Source organism: Saccopteryx bilineata, chromosome 9 (assembly GCF_036850765.1).
Source record: "Saccopteryx bilineata isolate mSacBil1 chromosome 9, mSacBil1_pri_phased_curated, whole genome shotgun sequence".
In the NCBI taxonomy this organism is placed as follows: Eukaryota; Metazoa; Chordata; class Mammalia; order Chiroptera; family Emballonuridae; genus Saccopteryx; species Saccopteryx bilineata.
Genome location: NC_089498.1, coordinates 79,800,011 through 79,815,843, shown reverse-complemented (window position 1 = coordinate 79,815,843; position 15,833 = coordinate 79,800,011). Strand labels below are relative to the sequence as shown.

The window sequence follows — 15,833 nt, the reverse complement described above, 5'->3', positions numbered from 1 at the left end:
GGATGGGAAGTGCAGAGGACTGCCTCCTGGGGGTGGAGTTGACAATGGGTAACAAAGTCATCTGTATTTTGGCCAGTGCTGGCTTACTGGGCTGGAGCCCATTGGACAGTCCCCAGGCCAGAAAGGACCTGCAGGCTGCCTTCCTTCCCTCCAAGGGCAGAAAGTAGCGGCTGCAGCCGTGGTTGAGCTCCCGTGCTGGTAAGAGTACTTGAATGGGAAACGGCCTGAGGTTCCAGTTCAGTGACTGTTTGATGAGTAAAAGGGTGGATGACTGAAAGAACTCTCAACCATCACTTACAGGAACAGCAGGATGCCTGGAGCAGGGTCGTCCAGGATCCGCAAAGTTTCCTAAAACTCGCCGAACAGCTTAAAACACACACACACACACACACACACACACACACACTGCTCACAAAAATGAGAGGATATTTCAAAATGAATATGAAGCAATAAAATATCCCCTAATTTTTGTGAGCAGAATATGTAAACAGAACTGGGTTATACGAAGAGTAAGGGGCAAAATATAGCAAGAAAATCAAGGACATAATCGAAAGATCTTGAAAATTATCAACTAGTGGGTACAATCTGAATTCTTTGTGAAGGTCAAATATTGGGAAAGAAGATAAGGAAACAAAGACAGAAAAATATCACAGGCAAAAATCCACCAATGCTGCAAGGGAGGAAACGAGACATGTATGGAGAGTACTCATCCTAGTACTAAAAATCGAGGGCTAGTCACATTTGCATTCATTTGACTAATTTTGATGAACCTGATTGTTTTTCCATGAGTCAGGGTGGCACATAAATGTTACTGCGTCAGGTAAAGTCAGCAGGAGCAAAGGGGTTCATTTGTCGAAAGCTGTAGCCATTTGCAGATGGCCACGTCAGCATGCCCAGGTATGAAGAGACAGTGCAGTCAACTCAACGACTGTTAGGATCATTGACTCTACTTGAGGCAGACAGATCAAATCCTGCAGCACTCATGTGACAGCTCCTCCCACCTCCAGGACTCTGAAGGTGGAGTGTCACATGGCCGTTTTCTACTGTACCATTATTCTGTTCCTCCTGCTTATGACTTGGGGGCGGGAAGCTTTCTCGACTGCTCACAGAGATCTCAGGCTGCACCAAGCACTCTCTTACTTTTGAGTGGCTTTGAATTACTCCCTGCATTTTGTCAAGGCTGACCAGGCCTTTTCTTTCATGCAGATGAGTAAATTTCCACATACGGCCTGTAACACATCCAACTGAGAGAACACGTCCAGTAGGGAGGCTTTAGAGCCAAAGCCCCAAGTAAGTGTTGCTGTAAAAGGAGGCACAATGACCTGCAAAGAAGAGAGGTGCACGGTGAAAATGACAGGGTGGGACCTGCCGGGAGTGCAGACAAGAAGGGAGGGGCTCAGCTCACGTGACCCGGAAGTCTGGGGATGTGGATGTGAAATGTGCAAGGGACTCCTGCTGCAAGGGCCTGTCACAGATTTCCTCTGTTAGGATGAAGATGGGTGTCTGTTAGGCAGACATTCCTGTATTTTCTCTGATATAAGTTAGGGAGTTTATATCGGTGAGCTGAGTGATCTCCTTGGCAACTAAAGCCTGAAATTCTAGAAAACCTCAAAGCAAGGAAAGAGAAAGAAGGAGTAGAATTTCTGTGTTTTCTGGGGATTTTGGGTATCATTCCTGGCACAGGCATGTTTAGATGTGTTCATCGAATGACTGCTCAGTGAATAACAAGTGCTATAACGAGTAATGCCTTACTTGTGATGAATCTGTACTTCTCAGTGTGCTGACATCTTCTTGTTCCATCTAGGCAAACCCAGAGTATACGCCATCTCTTACTGCCTTAGGACGTCGGGCAGTTTGAGATGTCCTCTACTCCTTAGTTTCTCCATCTGTAAAATGGAGGTAATAATAGGACCTATCTCCTGGAGGTGGCCCCAACTATGACTTTGGGTCTCACCATTCTTCATCTTACTGAAACTGTCTCTGTGGCTTTTCTGTTTCTACAATGAACATGAAGATAGAGATGGTGACTTTCTTGTGTTCTTGGAAGCTGGCAGGAAGCTTGGAAAACAAGCAAGAGGGAAACATGGTGGGAAGAGATAGATATTTTTTAAAATTATATTAAAATTTCTTGATGATGGTCTTGATCTCAACCCATTTTTTGAGGTCTGGTTGGTGCTGGGACTTTCCATCACCCATTTTCTTAAATTGCTCTATGAATAATTGGGCTCTGCTTCTTGTTAATTTCCTCATTAGCGAGATTAGTGCTGGGTGTGGGTGCAAGACCAGGCAAGCCCTTCACCCATTCTGCCTTTGCCCAAGACTGATGTGAGGACGGTCTAGATGTGGGCTAAGTGAGTGCTGATACACATTTTGAAATCTTAAAGATTCTGCTTTCTTGCTCTTTTTTCCACCCTGCTGAGGGTCGAGTCCTCTGACTTCATCTCTGGATTGCCTTTCAGACCTTCTGTTCATGTTCTCAGTGGCACTGCGAAGTTCAGGTGTCATTTCTTCTCGCCTGGTCTTCCACCACTGCCCTCCAGCAAATTAATCTCCCTTGCCACAGCCCACTACCACATCCATTATTTTAAAACACACATTTGATCATATTATCATCTCATTCTAAAGAAAAAAGAAAAACACTTTTGATGGCTCCTTGTTTTCAATAGAACAATCTCCAGCCTTCTTAATGTTGCATTCAAGGCCCTTCACAGCTTGGCCTCACCCTATTTTCTAGTTCCATTTTCCGCGTAAGCACCTTTCGTCTAACAATTCTCTAAAAATGTCTTGCTTTTGTTACTTAACACATTTCTATAACTTTTTCCTGTGCCTGTAATTGTGTTCCTCTACTCTTCTTGCTAATGGAAGCTTACCCAGCTTTTAAGGTAAGGGTCAGCAAGTTGTGGCCCCATGTACTGAACCTGGCTAACTGCCCATTTTAGCAAATAAAGTTTTATTGTAACACAATAGTGGCCATGCATTTGCACATTGTCCATAGCTGCTTTCAAGTGAAAACAGCAAAGTAGAGTACTTGCAACACAGAGCATATGGTTCACAAAGCCCCAAAGAGTTACTACCTGATGTTTACAGAAAATGTTTGCTGACTCCTGCTTTAAACACAGCTCAGATATTGCTGTTTCTGTGAAGATTCTGGACTGCCCTGCCTCCCACCTCAGATCAGAATTAATGGGTCTCTTTTCTGTAATCCTCTTAACACTTCACACAAAGCCCATTCAGAGCAATTTCCATACTGAGCTTTTTAGAATTCAACAGCAGACAACTCTCACTGGTCTTTGAGTTCTCAGCCTACTGCACCCAGTAGCCAAGGCACACCATAGGAATTCAACACACAGTTGCTGAATAACAAAAACTGTTGAGAATGTGTTTCCACACTGTGTCAGGCACAGTGTCTCGGGAGGAAAGTACATCATGAGCCTAGCGGTCTTCTTGCTTGCTTGTGTCATCTTGAACAGAACATTTGTTTCTGAACAGCTGTTTCCTTTTACCATTGGAGCAGCTTTGAATTGCTTGATGTAGAAGTGATCACTGCTTTAGAAGGCGACATGTTTCTTCCGCTGCCTCTACTGACAGGCACAGTATTTGGACACTGCAGAAGATCCGGGATGCTAGTGCATTCCCCTTCCACGTGTCGCTGGGCATCTGAGTCCCGGAAGATAGAAGAGCATCTGGGAAGGCATGGCTCACCCATTGTTTCACCACTCCCCAACTGACCTCATCTGCCTCTCAGGTCTGCAACATACTTCTAACTCAGACAGGCTCTTTTCATGCACCTACGATCAGTTTGAATTTATCCCAAGTGCTCTGGAGGTGGGCCTTGCACCTTTAATCACTCAGGCCCAGGCCGGTGTCAGGGATCTTCTGTCCCTGGCTATTACACTGGGAATTTGGTCTAGGCATGGGAAGCCTCCAGCTTAGATCATGACAGTGCTAAATTTTACTAAATTTCCCCACACCCTCCACATCTGCCCCAAATTGCTCCTGGCGACTCTGTCTCTCCACACTGGTAACCAGTTGAAGTGGGAGATGAGATGCTCTCTGCCCATACTTGGGACCCTTCTCATCCAATATCTGGTGGTCGATAACTGGAGACACTTTCGGCTCAAAGGAAGCACCTCAGCATTTGGTTCTCTTTATACATATGTCTTACCCAACTTAGACAAGTGCCAGAGCTGACGGTGAAGGGCTTCGACCATTCCCATCGGAAACAGAAAAGTAGACACACGTGTATGTTTAAGGAATACCCTTTCGGTTACTGCATGAGCAATCTTTACTGTTGTTAGAGATTAAATCTCAATAACTTTGAAATTAGAGTGGGCTTCTCACCAGCTGAACAGGCAGTGGCACTCTCCCCTTCCCATACCTTCCTCCCAGCTCTGGAATGTTATCAGCATGGTAGTTTTGCTTCAGATCAAATCAGGGCAACATAGGAACTGTCATTTTTCATTTTCTGGGGCCTTCTGATTCCATTTGGGGTTTATTTGTTTCAAGTGAAAAATACAAGCCCTATTGCATACATCTATCCTGTAGAGTACTTTTTTATTTTTTTCTGTTAGAGATAAAATCAGAGTTGTCAGTAGTATGGTCATTAGTTATCACCACCAGACTTCACGGCCTACACTCTATTTCTGTTCTTACAGAATCACCAACCTTCTCTGTTGCATGACGATCACTCTCAGCAAACCTACAATATGCCTTTCGAGGGCGCTTGGGTGTTAATTTATTTCAGTTTCCTTTGCAGATATAATCAGAGTCACCTATCACATTCCTGTTTCTTCCTTTTATTGTGTTTCTTTGCTATCTCGTTTGTGTGATCTTTTTCTGCAAAATGACAGGCAGTGTTTCTCTGCTCACTGTTTTCATGACTTATACTCTCCCTGACTTCTCTATTGCCGTTTAAAAAATATAACATTTTATAGATGTAATCTTAGTTATTTATAACTCTGGTTTTGTTATATGTGAAAATTTCCTAAATGAAATCTTGGTTTCAGTGCATTTTTTAAAGAAAGGCAAAAATATTTCTCAAAATTATAAATGAAGGAAAAGCTCTCCATTAGTACAATTACAATGCATTTTTCCTGGTTTCTTAGTACATTGATTTGTATGAACATTACTTTTATGTAAGTGATCAAATTGTAGTATTTAATAACACGTTGTTAGCAGAAAATGAGCAATCCCTTTTGATTTATTTGGATATTTACTGGTTGACTTACAGTGCTTTGCATATTAGAATTGGTTTGTCAACAATTAACATTCTAACTTTTTATATAACCCATACTTCAGGTAATAGAGGATTATTAAACTGCAACCAGTGTGTTAGAAATCTGCCGACTGGTAATAAAATTCTTATGTAAAACAGCAGCTGAGAAATACTGCTGTATATTTATGCATAGATTGCAAGATAGATGATGGCTGGCAAACCCGAGGGGCTTGAAATGGAGATCGCCAGCAGGTGGCGCTGCTTTTCTATAAATGAAACCCTCTACCTGGCTGTATTGTAGGTACTACCACCACAGCCTCCCTTTCTGCCTTTTCTTTTCCAGATTCTCTGGCCTTTATTTCTCTAGGGTGAATGTCTAAAGCTGAGTTTGTTTGTTTATTTGTTTATTTTGGAGGAGCTCTACTTCCACTAAGACAATACCTCTCCATTGCTAAGATTTTTTAAATCCAACTTGCTTCCTTTAATGCTCATTTGGAACAAGTCCTAGTTAAATAAATGCTACTGTATTTTCAAAAGGTAAACTACACACAATATCAGATTCTCACCCCTAAGATTGGATTACCTTCACCATCTGATTATTCCCTGGAAAATCCCCGTTTTCATCTAATATTTTTTTATACAAGTTAATTCCTTAGGCTTAGTTCCACACCAGGATAATGAGGGACAAAAAGTGGCTTATATGCTGGATTAATGTGCTATATAAAAATAATTATAATGTGACACTCATTTATTAAGAATTACCAAAGTTATTCATTTTTAGAGAGGAGAGAGATACAGAGAGGGAGAGAGAGGAGAGAGAGACAGAGAGAGAGAAGGAGGGAGGAGCTGGAAGCATCAACTCCCATATGTGCCTTGACCAGGCAAGCCCAGGGTTTCGAACCGGCGACCTCAGCATTTCCAGGTCGACACTTTATCCACTGCGCCACCACAGGTCAGGCTAAGAATTACCAAAGTTAACCAAAGAATGTTGCATATCTCCCCGAGCCAGAACTAAATTTCGGACAAACATGATCAGATTGGTTTTCTTGTTGTGTTGCTTTTGTTTTTGTCTGTTTTACATAAGTTGTCCACACAAAGGCTAATCAGCTAATCAATTTGGGAATTAATGAAGCAGAAAAAAAAACTATTATATTGGTTCTCTTTTTCACTCAGTCTCTTTTTTCATTCTCTTTATTTTATTTTTTAAAGATACAGCTATACTTCTTTAAAAAAAAAAAAGATACAGCTATACTTCTTTACTAACTTCTCCTTTTATAAAACCTACCCTGCTCCTCTTATACCAGGTGTTTGGGAGTGAACAGGGGCCTGCAAGGGAGACAATAGATTTATTGAGATAATGGAAGGGAAGAATAAAAATACAGCCCAGATGCCTCGTTTATTTATTTTCTTTATTAAGTGCTACCTATCAGATCATACAGAACTTTAAGTGCAAAATATCTTACACTTTTTGAAACCAGTTTCTTTTGAGAATCCAAGTGGAGTTTTCACTTTTGAATTTTTAACTTTTTTAAAGCATACTAGGGTAGGGCGTGCAGGCCAGGGTCCAGCTTATTTTATTCACGTCTGTGCTTTGGGCAGAAAGCCTGCAGTGGTGTTGATTGGGTACAACCAAGGGGTGAAGGGCTGGGGAACTGTGTCCTTCTCGCTGAGTTCACGGGAAAGCCCTGGTCTGGTTGGAAATGTTTTTTCTTCTTCTTTTCTTTTTCAAACTATTGACTGCAATCAGTCTTCCTGTTAATGTCAAATGCTAATGGCTTTCCTTCCAGTCCCTTTATAGGGTGACACGATTGACTCCCGTAGTTGAGGACAGGCAGAACCCACACCAGAGAGAAGCGTGGACGGCCTGGCCGAGCTGTGCGGCAGCGCCTTGTGAATTTCACAGGCCTCCTTTCCAAGGCATTAAATACTTTATTTTCCTGTCAGATACACTCTCCAGAGTAACAGCGAGACCTCCAATGGAACTGGGCCGTTGCCAGGGGCCTCCTCGTCTTTAGTTTCACGCACATGTGTGTGTGTGTCTTATCTTGGACCCTTGTAACTTTTAAGAGGCCAAAAAGCAAGTTGGCTGAGTTGGAGGGAGGAGTGTGATAGATAGGCTTTGCCAAGATGCAAGCCCCCACTGCCCTCTTTGAATTTGAGTATTTAAGTTAAAAATAATGGTAATAATAATAACTTTCAAAGGACTCAGATTATTACCCAATGTTATCTGAATTCTGTCATTTGGAATTTAAAGCTTAACACTGTCTGCCCTTTACACTGCCATTTGTATACCCTTAAATAAATCTTCCTGTTCCAGCCAAACTGAATTTCCTACAGTTCCCTAAATTAGTGTCTCCCCACCTCCCTGCTTGTGTTCAGGCTGTTCCCTCCACTTAGCTTGCCCTTCCCTGGCTGGTGCAGCACGTGGGGTCAGTGCCCATGCCAGGCCCTGTGTTCAATTCTGCTGGCACACAGGTGAACACGGCTGATGCCTCCATTCATCGAGTCTTGGATCAAATTGTACAGTGTTTCCCTGACCACCCCGGGCCTACCCCTTATGAAGGCCGTTCATTTTGCCCTGTCCTGACACTGTCGTGTAACACCTTTTCAACTGTTATTTTATATAACTTGTGAATTATTATATATACTTAATGCAATTATCTCATTTCTATAGTTAGTCTTGTGGTTCTCTTTATTGTGTTTTTTTAAGGATTTTTTTTTTAAAAAAGCAAAAGCAAAAGCAATGATGCCCAGCTCCACCTTCTCCACTCGAGATGTTTGTTGAACTGGTCTTAGGTGGGACTCGAGTATTGGTGTTTTGTAAAGTTCTCCAGTTCATTTTACTGAAAAGCAAGATCAAGAAGCTCTGAGCTAGACCATACTCTCTTTGGACCAGGAATCCTGCTTTCCTATCTGTAGTGCTTTCTGAGGGTTGAGTCTGGTAGGAAGTGTTAGATAATTATATGTGGCTGCACAGTTATAAGGCCTTTGGTCCCCAGCTGGCTCCTATGATAGCCGTCAAAGTAACAGAAGAGAGCATTAAGCCCAGAACCATTACAAATCAGAGCTGAAAAGGTCCTTATACATAATCAATGCCAATTCTACAGGAGGGGAGATATGTTGCCAAGACCACACAGTTGATTCAAGCCAGTACCCCAACCCAGGCTCCTCCTCCTTGGGCTGTGCTTCCCTGCTCTGCAGTACTGTCTCTCTGACAACGAGAGATATATATTAGGAACATTACAAGGGTCTCAGCACTATGAGATATTCAGAAATTTGTAAACAATCAGAGAAGAGCTCATAAGTCTAGTTAGGAAGTAGGACACATGACATGGAAAATAAATTCTAATGCAGAAAATAAAGAGATGTCAGAGCCTGACCAGGCAGTAGCGCAGTGGATAGAGCGTCGGACTGGAATGCGGAGAACCCAGATTCGAGACCCCGAGATCACCAGCTTAAGCGTAGGCTCATCTGGTTTGAGCAAAGCTCACCAGCTTGGACCCAAGATTGCTGGCTTGAGAAAGGAGTTACTCGGTCTGCTGAAGGCCCATAGTCCAGGCACATATGAGAAAGCAATCAATGAACAACTAAGGTGTCGCAACGAAAAACTGATGATTGATGCTTCTCATCTCTCTCCGTTCCTGTCTGTCTGTCCCTATCTATCCCTCTCTCTGACTCTCTCTCTGCCTCTGTAAAAAAAAAAAAAAAAAAGAATGATGTCAGAGGGGTGTGAGATGAGACTTCTACCTTGGTACAGTCATCTGGGAAGGCTGCCTGGAAGAGGCAGCCTAATCTGTTTCTTGAAGGGTGAGTGAAGTAGGTAAGTGAAAGGAAGACCTGGTGGGAGGGAATAGTGAATGAGTCACTACCCCTTTACCCCATCATTCTCCTGCCCCTGCCCCTATCTCCTACATGAATGCCCCAATTTCATGACCTCCCACCAGAAATTCAAGGGAAAGAGCCCATCCAAAGCAGGCAGCATGAATTTCCTGTAATTTAGAGGCAACAGTGGGGTTTCTGCACATTTCCATCTGATTTTCATTTGTTATTGCACTGAATGGTCACAGCCTTCTGCAATTGAGGCCCATTTAAACATTTTCTGGCTTTTCTTGTTTTTATGACACTTGGCATAGCCTAATTATTTTGACCTGTGCAGTTCACTGGGGCCATATGAAATATAGGACAGAGGCGACAGCTGAACAAGATGCAGCAGATGGGCATGGGGGTGGCAAACCACACCCTATTCCAGTGGCTGGACACCAGCTTAGTTGTCTGGAGCCACGAAGAGAGCGAGAGTGGGTTCGAATAGACCGGGATCAGAAGATGGCAGCCTAGCACTGTGGGGAAGGACCCAATGGCCAAGAGCACTAGTTAATTTGCTTTCTCAAATCCAGGATAATAATGGGCAACATTTATTAAGAGCCTGCCGGAACTCTCCTGAGCACTTCATGTTCTCAATCCATTGTCCCAACAGTCCAATGAGGAACGCACTCTGATTATTTCCATTTTATAGGTGGGAAAACTGAAGTTAAACCAGTTGCCAAATAGCCAGGCTTGGACCCTGTAGTGTAGTTTCAGGGCCCGTGTGCTTAACTGTTACCCTCTTGCAGCCCATTGTGAGTTGACATTTGCAGAGGGGTCTTCCATATCTGCACACCCTTGCCTTGCTGAGTGTTGCTGCAGCCAGGGCCAGAGTCGTAAGAGGCGTGCCCACTATATGGCAGGGGCACAGCAAACAATTTCGGGGTCCTTGACCAGCTGGTGAGCTCGTGCCCCAGCAGTTACCTGAAATGGAAGCCCAGTTTTCTGTATGATTTTAAAACAGAAAAGTTAGAAATTTATATTTTTATGGCCATCCTCAGGCTTAAAGATTGTCCTGTGAACCAGTGGGTAGAGCCAAGCAAAGCCGACCGGAACAGTCCTCAGGCTGCCAGGGGGTGGCCTCTGGCTATCTCGTCTCACCCTACAGCATCTCCAGATCTTGGGCTCCTCATCTGTCCAGAGAGGATGACCAGATCTTGTGACACTGCAGAGTTGAGTAACTTATCTGAGATCAGAATTCTAATGATGGTCAGAGGGACTTGGGCGGGTGGCCTGCATCTAGAAGCTTGCGGCCTCATACTGTTTCCACGAGCAGAATTCTGTCAGCAAGTGATCTGAATTAGAAGTTTGCACTCCCGGACCCTGGTTTTAGGTCTGCATATTAGTGTAGCTCAGAGAGGGTGAGGCCAGAACACTGCTCATCCACTTCTCGCCCTGCTCCTGCCTTCCACGTCTTGTCCTCTGTGTTGAGCAGAAAGGGGCCCACCATGCACTAGCATTTTAAAATGTTACATGGGATGTGTCTGAGGATAAATTATAGTGGAATACAGATAATGATTTTATAGTTCAAGAACATCTTTAGAAGGTGACTGTGCCCTTAAGAAATATACTAAGTGCTGTGTTTAGTGTAAAATCACAATCTAAGACCAGTCCTAACTCCCAAGGTTAAAAGCATACAGTATTTCTAAAGAGTTCTGGCAGAACATTCTTCATCGGGCCATGTGGCATACCTGGGTTGCACTAAAAACCCATGCATTTTACCTTTATCTGAGTTTCAGAGAAAGAATCAGTGCAACCATCTGGAATGCATATTAGAATTCTCAGGGCTTTTGATACAACTGGCTCAATAGAAAATATGGTGTTTATGGATGAGCCAATAAAAATAATAATAATAATAATGGCCCTTACCTATATAACATCTTATGGTTTAGAAAAACAATTTCACATACACGCAGTTAGAGTCTAGGCTGCTCTTCAAATAGAATCATTGGAGCAAGCCTTAATTTAAAAAATTGTAAATAACGCCTGACCAGGCGGTGGCGCAGTGGATAGAGTATCGAACTGGGATGCGGAAGATTCCCGAGGTCGCCAGCTTGAGCACGGGCTCATCTGGTTTGAGCAAAAGCTCACCAGCTTGAGCCCAAGGTCGCTGGCTCAGGCAAGGGGTTACTCGGTTTGCTGAAGGCCCACGGTCAAGGCACATATGAGAAAGCAATCAATGAACAACTAAGGTGTTGCAACGTGCAACAAAAAACTAATGATTGATGCTTCTCACATCTGTTCCTCTCTGTCTGTCCCTCTCTCTGACTCTCTGTCTCTGAAAATAAATAAATAAATAATAAAAATAAAAAGTGTAAATAACCAAGTGAAAATGGAAAGGAAAATATGATTGACGTTTTCTGCCAGTCATGTTTACTTGAAGCTGTGTAAGGGGAGGAAAAACAAAAAGGGAAGAAAGGTAGTATCTGTGTCAAAACATAGAAGCAAATAAACACGTGTACCCCAAAGTCGAAATGTAGAACAACCTGTGTTAAGCAGGAGGGCTTGACGGGAAGTGTGAAAGAAGGTCCAGGAGAGACCTTCACCTTTCTCGTTTCTGTGTATTTCTCACCCTGGCAGGTGGCAGATCTCAGATTCCTGAGGCAGTGTGATCTTTTTCCGCTCCTTTGGATGGCTGACAGTTTGTAAATCCATGAGGGGGACTTTCTTGCAAGCGTCTCCCTTAACAACCTCATGCAAACAGTGTGAAGTGTTCAAAAGCCCAACCCTTGATTTATATTTGTCTTGTCCAGTTCTGAACAAGGGGACATAGAGACACACATGCAGCTACAAAGGAAGAGGGCTTTGTGACGCCCAGCAGGGTGGCAGCACCAGCCCGAGAACCACCTTGGGGAGTAGATGGGGCAGGGCCACGACTAGAGTGCGGCATTGACCTCGGGCACCAAAAGTCTCAGTCTGAGATAAGTGATAGTTTCATTCAGTAAAATTTTAAATTAAAGTAAAAAGAAAATCTACAGTGAATAAAATATCAGATTTTTAAATTAAAAGGATAAACAGCTGTTTTAAGGCTGGCCTTTAAGTACTGAATTTTACAGGGCAGTAAGGGTGACAGCAGCCAGCACAGCGAAAGGCTGACAAGCAGCTGCCATTCATGTGGGCATTGCACTGAGCCAGGAACAGTATTCTGTGACTTACAGACATTTTCTCTGGATGCAGCTCAGAGGGACCCCATTGGTCCTCCAGTAAATCCAAATTATTTGGTCATAAGCCATATTAGGAAAAGAGTTTTTTGCAGGCTTCATAAATTCCATTACAGTCCATTTTGTCTTTGTTAAATGTATGATTGAAAATTACAATCTCTTTATTCACAATGATCATTTTAGACGTACAGCTCAAAAAGATCAGCATTAACTTAAAAAATAAATATATTAGCCTCCTTGTATCTATCAAGCACTATTACTCTGTAGTCTCCAGCTGATGATTTTATTAAGTATACCGCAGGAGGGGAAAATCAAGGATAATTATAAATTCATAAATACATAATTCATTGGCATAAAGTGATTTTAATGGGACGGATGCAGAATTATCTATTTCCTCACGAAAATAACAAAGATGTCCTGATTAAGCCCATAATCTAGTCTATGTGAAATTCTAACCAAACTGATGGGACACATTTTCCCTTCTGAAACTACCTTTGATAAGAAATGCATTACAAACTCATCAGTTTGGCTTCCTGTTAACAAAGAGACAGCAGCCGTCTGGATCATTCTGGATTCACAGTGAAACTGCCACACCATGTGTACTCTGACTAACGCTGTGCAAGTTTGACAAGGGGCAGATGAATCCAGGAGGTATTGTGCAGGGGTTTAAATCTATGCGGCAGCTGACGCTTGAAATAATCATCTATATGTTGCTCTGAGCTAGCTGGGGAAAGGCTGGAGCTGTATATTTTCAACATATCTCGTCTAATGGTTAATCTGTTGTCTTGTCCAGGCTCTCACAGGGTGTACTTGTAGCCGACACTGACAGCACCAAGAATTGCTTATGGTAGACATGGTTTGCCTCAATTCTTCTAGTGCAGGGCGGAGGACTCTAACTGAGCCTGAGTGGGAAAAAGGATGCTCACTGGTTTCCCGAAATGCAGGGGGACCCGGAGAAGTGATTGTAGGTTGGGTGGTAGGGACATTCCAATCACTAAACTACCTCTGTCCCTTCTGACTTCACCAAACTTGTTCACTTAAAGTGGGCTTCATGTGTGTTTCTTTTATTGTTTGGTTGTCTTGGCAGATTGAAAAAAAAAATGTCCTTTTTGAAAACAGGAAATTAGAAAAATGTGAGAAGATAAATGAGAGTAGGGCTCAGACGACTTTTTTGATCCAGGGCCAGCTAGTAAATATCTTCAGCTTTACGAGCCATGCAGTCTCTATTGCAACTACTTGACTCTTGTTGTGAAAGGGAAACAGATACAGTATAGACAATAGGTAAACAAATAACTGTGGCCATGTCCCAGTGGCACTTTTTTTTATAGACACTCATTTGAATTTCATATAAATTTAATGTTAAATATATTCTTCTATTTAGATTTTGTTCCCCCACCATTAAAAAAATGTAGAAAACAGTTTTAGCTCATGGCTACACAAAACCATGTTCAGTTTCTTAACCCCTGAACTTGAGAAATATCAGATGGAGGAGGGCAGCTGTTGGTGCCCGGGCCTCGGCAGGTTTCCTCTCTGGTCTGAAACCCTAAGCCCCACAAACGCGCACTGCCCAGGCCAGGGCTGGAGGAGGGAGTCGGGTACACTTTTTGACCTCAAAGTCTTCCCCAACTTGATGGTGTTGGGAGTAGGGAGAGGAGGAAAGGAAAGTTACAAAGAAGCTGTTTTTGTTGGATGCCTGTACATTTTCCCCAGTTTCATTCAAAGTAGCAGTTATCTATCATCTGCTGCCTTCCCAGCCTCCAAGCTCCATAGCAGTCATTCAAGGGAAGGCTTGCATTTCTCATCTCAGCTGAGTGTTTGCTCTTAGACTCCCATTGTTCAGCTCCATTTCATCTCTGAGAAGCTAATACTAGTGATCTTTGCTGGAGACTTTTCTTTGCCCTTGAGTGATGGAGACAGTCTGTTACAAGAAAGAAAGGAAAGAGCCAAAGGCAACCAGATCTCCAAAAGGAATTTTCTACCAAATAACTGGGCAGGACAGAGCATCTAGCAAATTATCACAACAGGTCAGGTTTTTAGTGAAGATATATGAACTGAGAGTCTAGATACAAGGACTTTGGTTAATGTTAGACTCTTACTAGGGTACCTATAGAACAGGCTTGTGGTTTGAGGGTGTGGGTATGGTTGGTACATCGAATCTACCCAGTTTGATTCTGGAAGATGTGTTAGCCCACAGTGATTCTGTAGAAAGCACTCCATATGCGACTTATATAGATTCTGTTAATTTATTTATATACTAGTTTTCTCTCTCCCATGTAGGAGCTGAATTCTTTCATTACTCTGTGTTGACGGACTCTAACTTACACAGTTCAGGGTTCCCAGGCAGTGAATAGAGCCAGAAGAGCCCTGTGATTAACTTCCACATAACCTATTGTTCCTTAAAGTCTCCCTTCCCATTCTCCTATTAGCTCCACAAAAGCCAGAAATGAGAAAGCTCCAATGTGCCTGCCCCTTCCTGGCCCCTCAGCCTGAGGTGGGGCGGGTGCTCCCAGTGCCTGCACCAGGGCCAGTGGACCACTTGGAAATATAGAATGGCAGGAGATATAGAATGGTACGCTCTCTCAGTTTTCCAAATGCATTTCCTGTTTCTCAGCTAGAAGTTGTGAAATCATCCTGCCTGATGCTGTAGATGATAAAGCAATTGCTCAATTGTGGAGAGTTGTATATATGTTGGAGACCTCATTGGCATTGCTTTTGAGAGGCAGCATTTTTCAGCTTTTCATTATCTATGTATTAATATTAACCATGATCTTTTAAAAAAAAATCTTACGGGTTGATCTTATCAATAATGCTGCAAAGTGTTTACGAAACTTGTTGGTGATAACATGTTATCCCAAGCTAGCTGTGATTAGCTGCCCAACCTTGCTGATGGGCACAGGTCCTTCCCTGCTGTGGGGCTCATCCTGAAAGAGCAAGCCAGCGCTCTGTTGCAGGAATTAGAGGACCAAACTCACTTAATAGGTTATTTATCTGGCATTTGTGTTTCTTGTTGTTGATTTTCCTACATTGCTAAAGGAATACCCTCTTACTAGTCTGGTATGTGTGACAGGCAGCCAGGGTCCTGGTAGTCTGTGATTGTAGAACAGGAAAGGTCCCTCCATAAAACAGGCACTGTCTGTCCTCCAGTGTGGGGACTGTCAGTACACAGTAGCGTTGTCAGACCTTCAAGTGAAGTAACCCAGACTTTCTGGTGAAAGTCTTGGGCGTCCATTTTAGAGGGAGGTGGGGTCAGCTTGGGAGTTTTGTCCATTGTGAGTTACATATTGAAAAATGAGTGTATTACTGTGACTGATAAAATTTTTCTTGCGGAGAAAGTTTGATAAACCCACAGAAATCAAGAAGCACACTGTTCAATTACTAGTCCAGCAATTTTGCCCTCTCTTTAACCTCAGTGCTAGTAAAACTACGTGCATACCCTAAAATTCTGGAAACACACACACGCTTTTTCACTAATGTCACTCATGACACAAGGATATACTACACACCCTTTCTTAAAAATGACACACCCATGCCATTGAATGTAAGATAGGTAGCAATATGGCAACCAAGGGGGTGATCAGGTCGTGGTTTGAGATGAA

General features: G+C 42.9%; 1 protein-coding gene across 15 annotated transcripts in view; it reads left to right on the top strand.

The window, feature by feature from the left end:
- KCNMA1 (potassium calcium-activated channel subfamily M alpha 1) overlaps positions 1 to 15,833 on the top strand; it is an 815,298-nt gene that overhangs the window by 697,786 nt on the left and 101,679 nt on the right. The window lies entirely within an intron of this gene.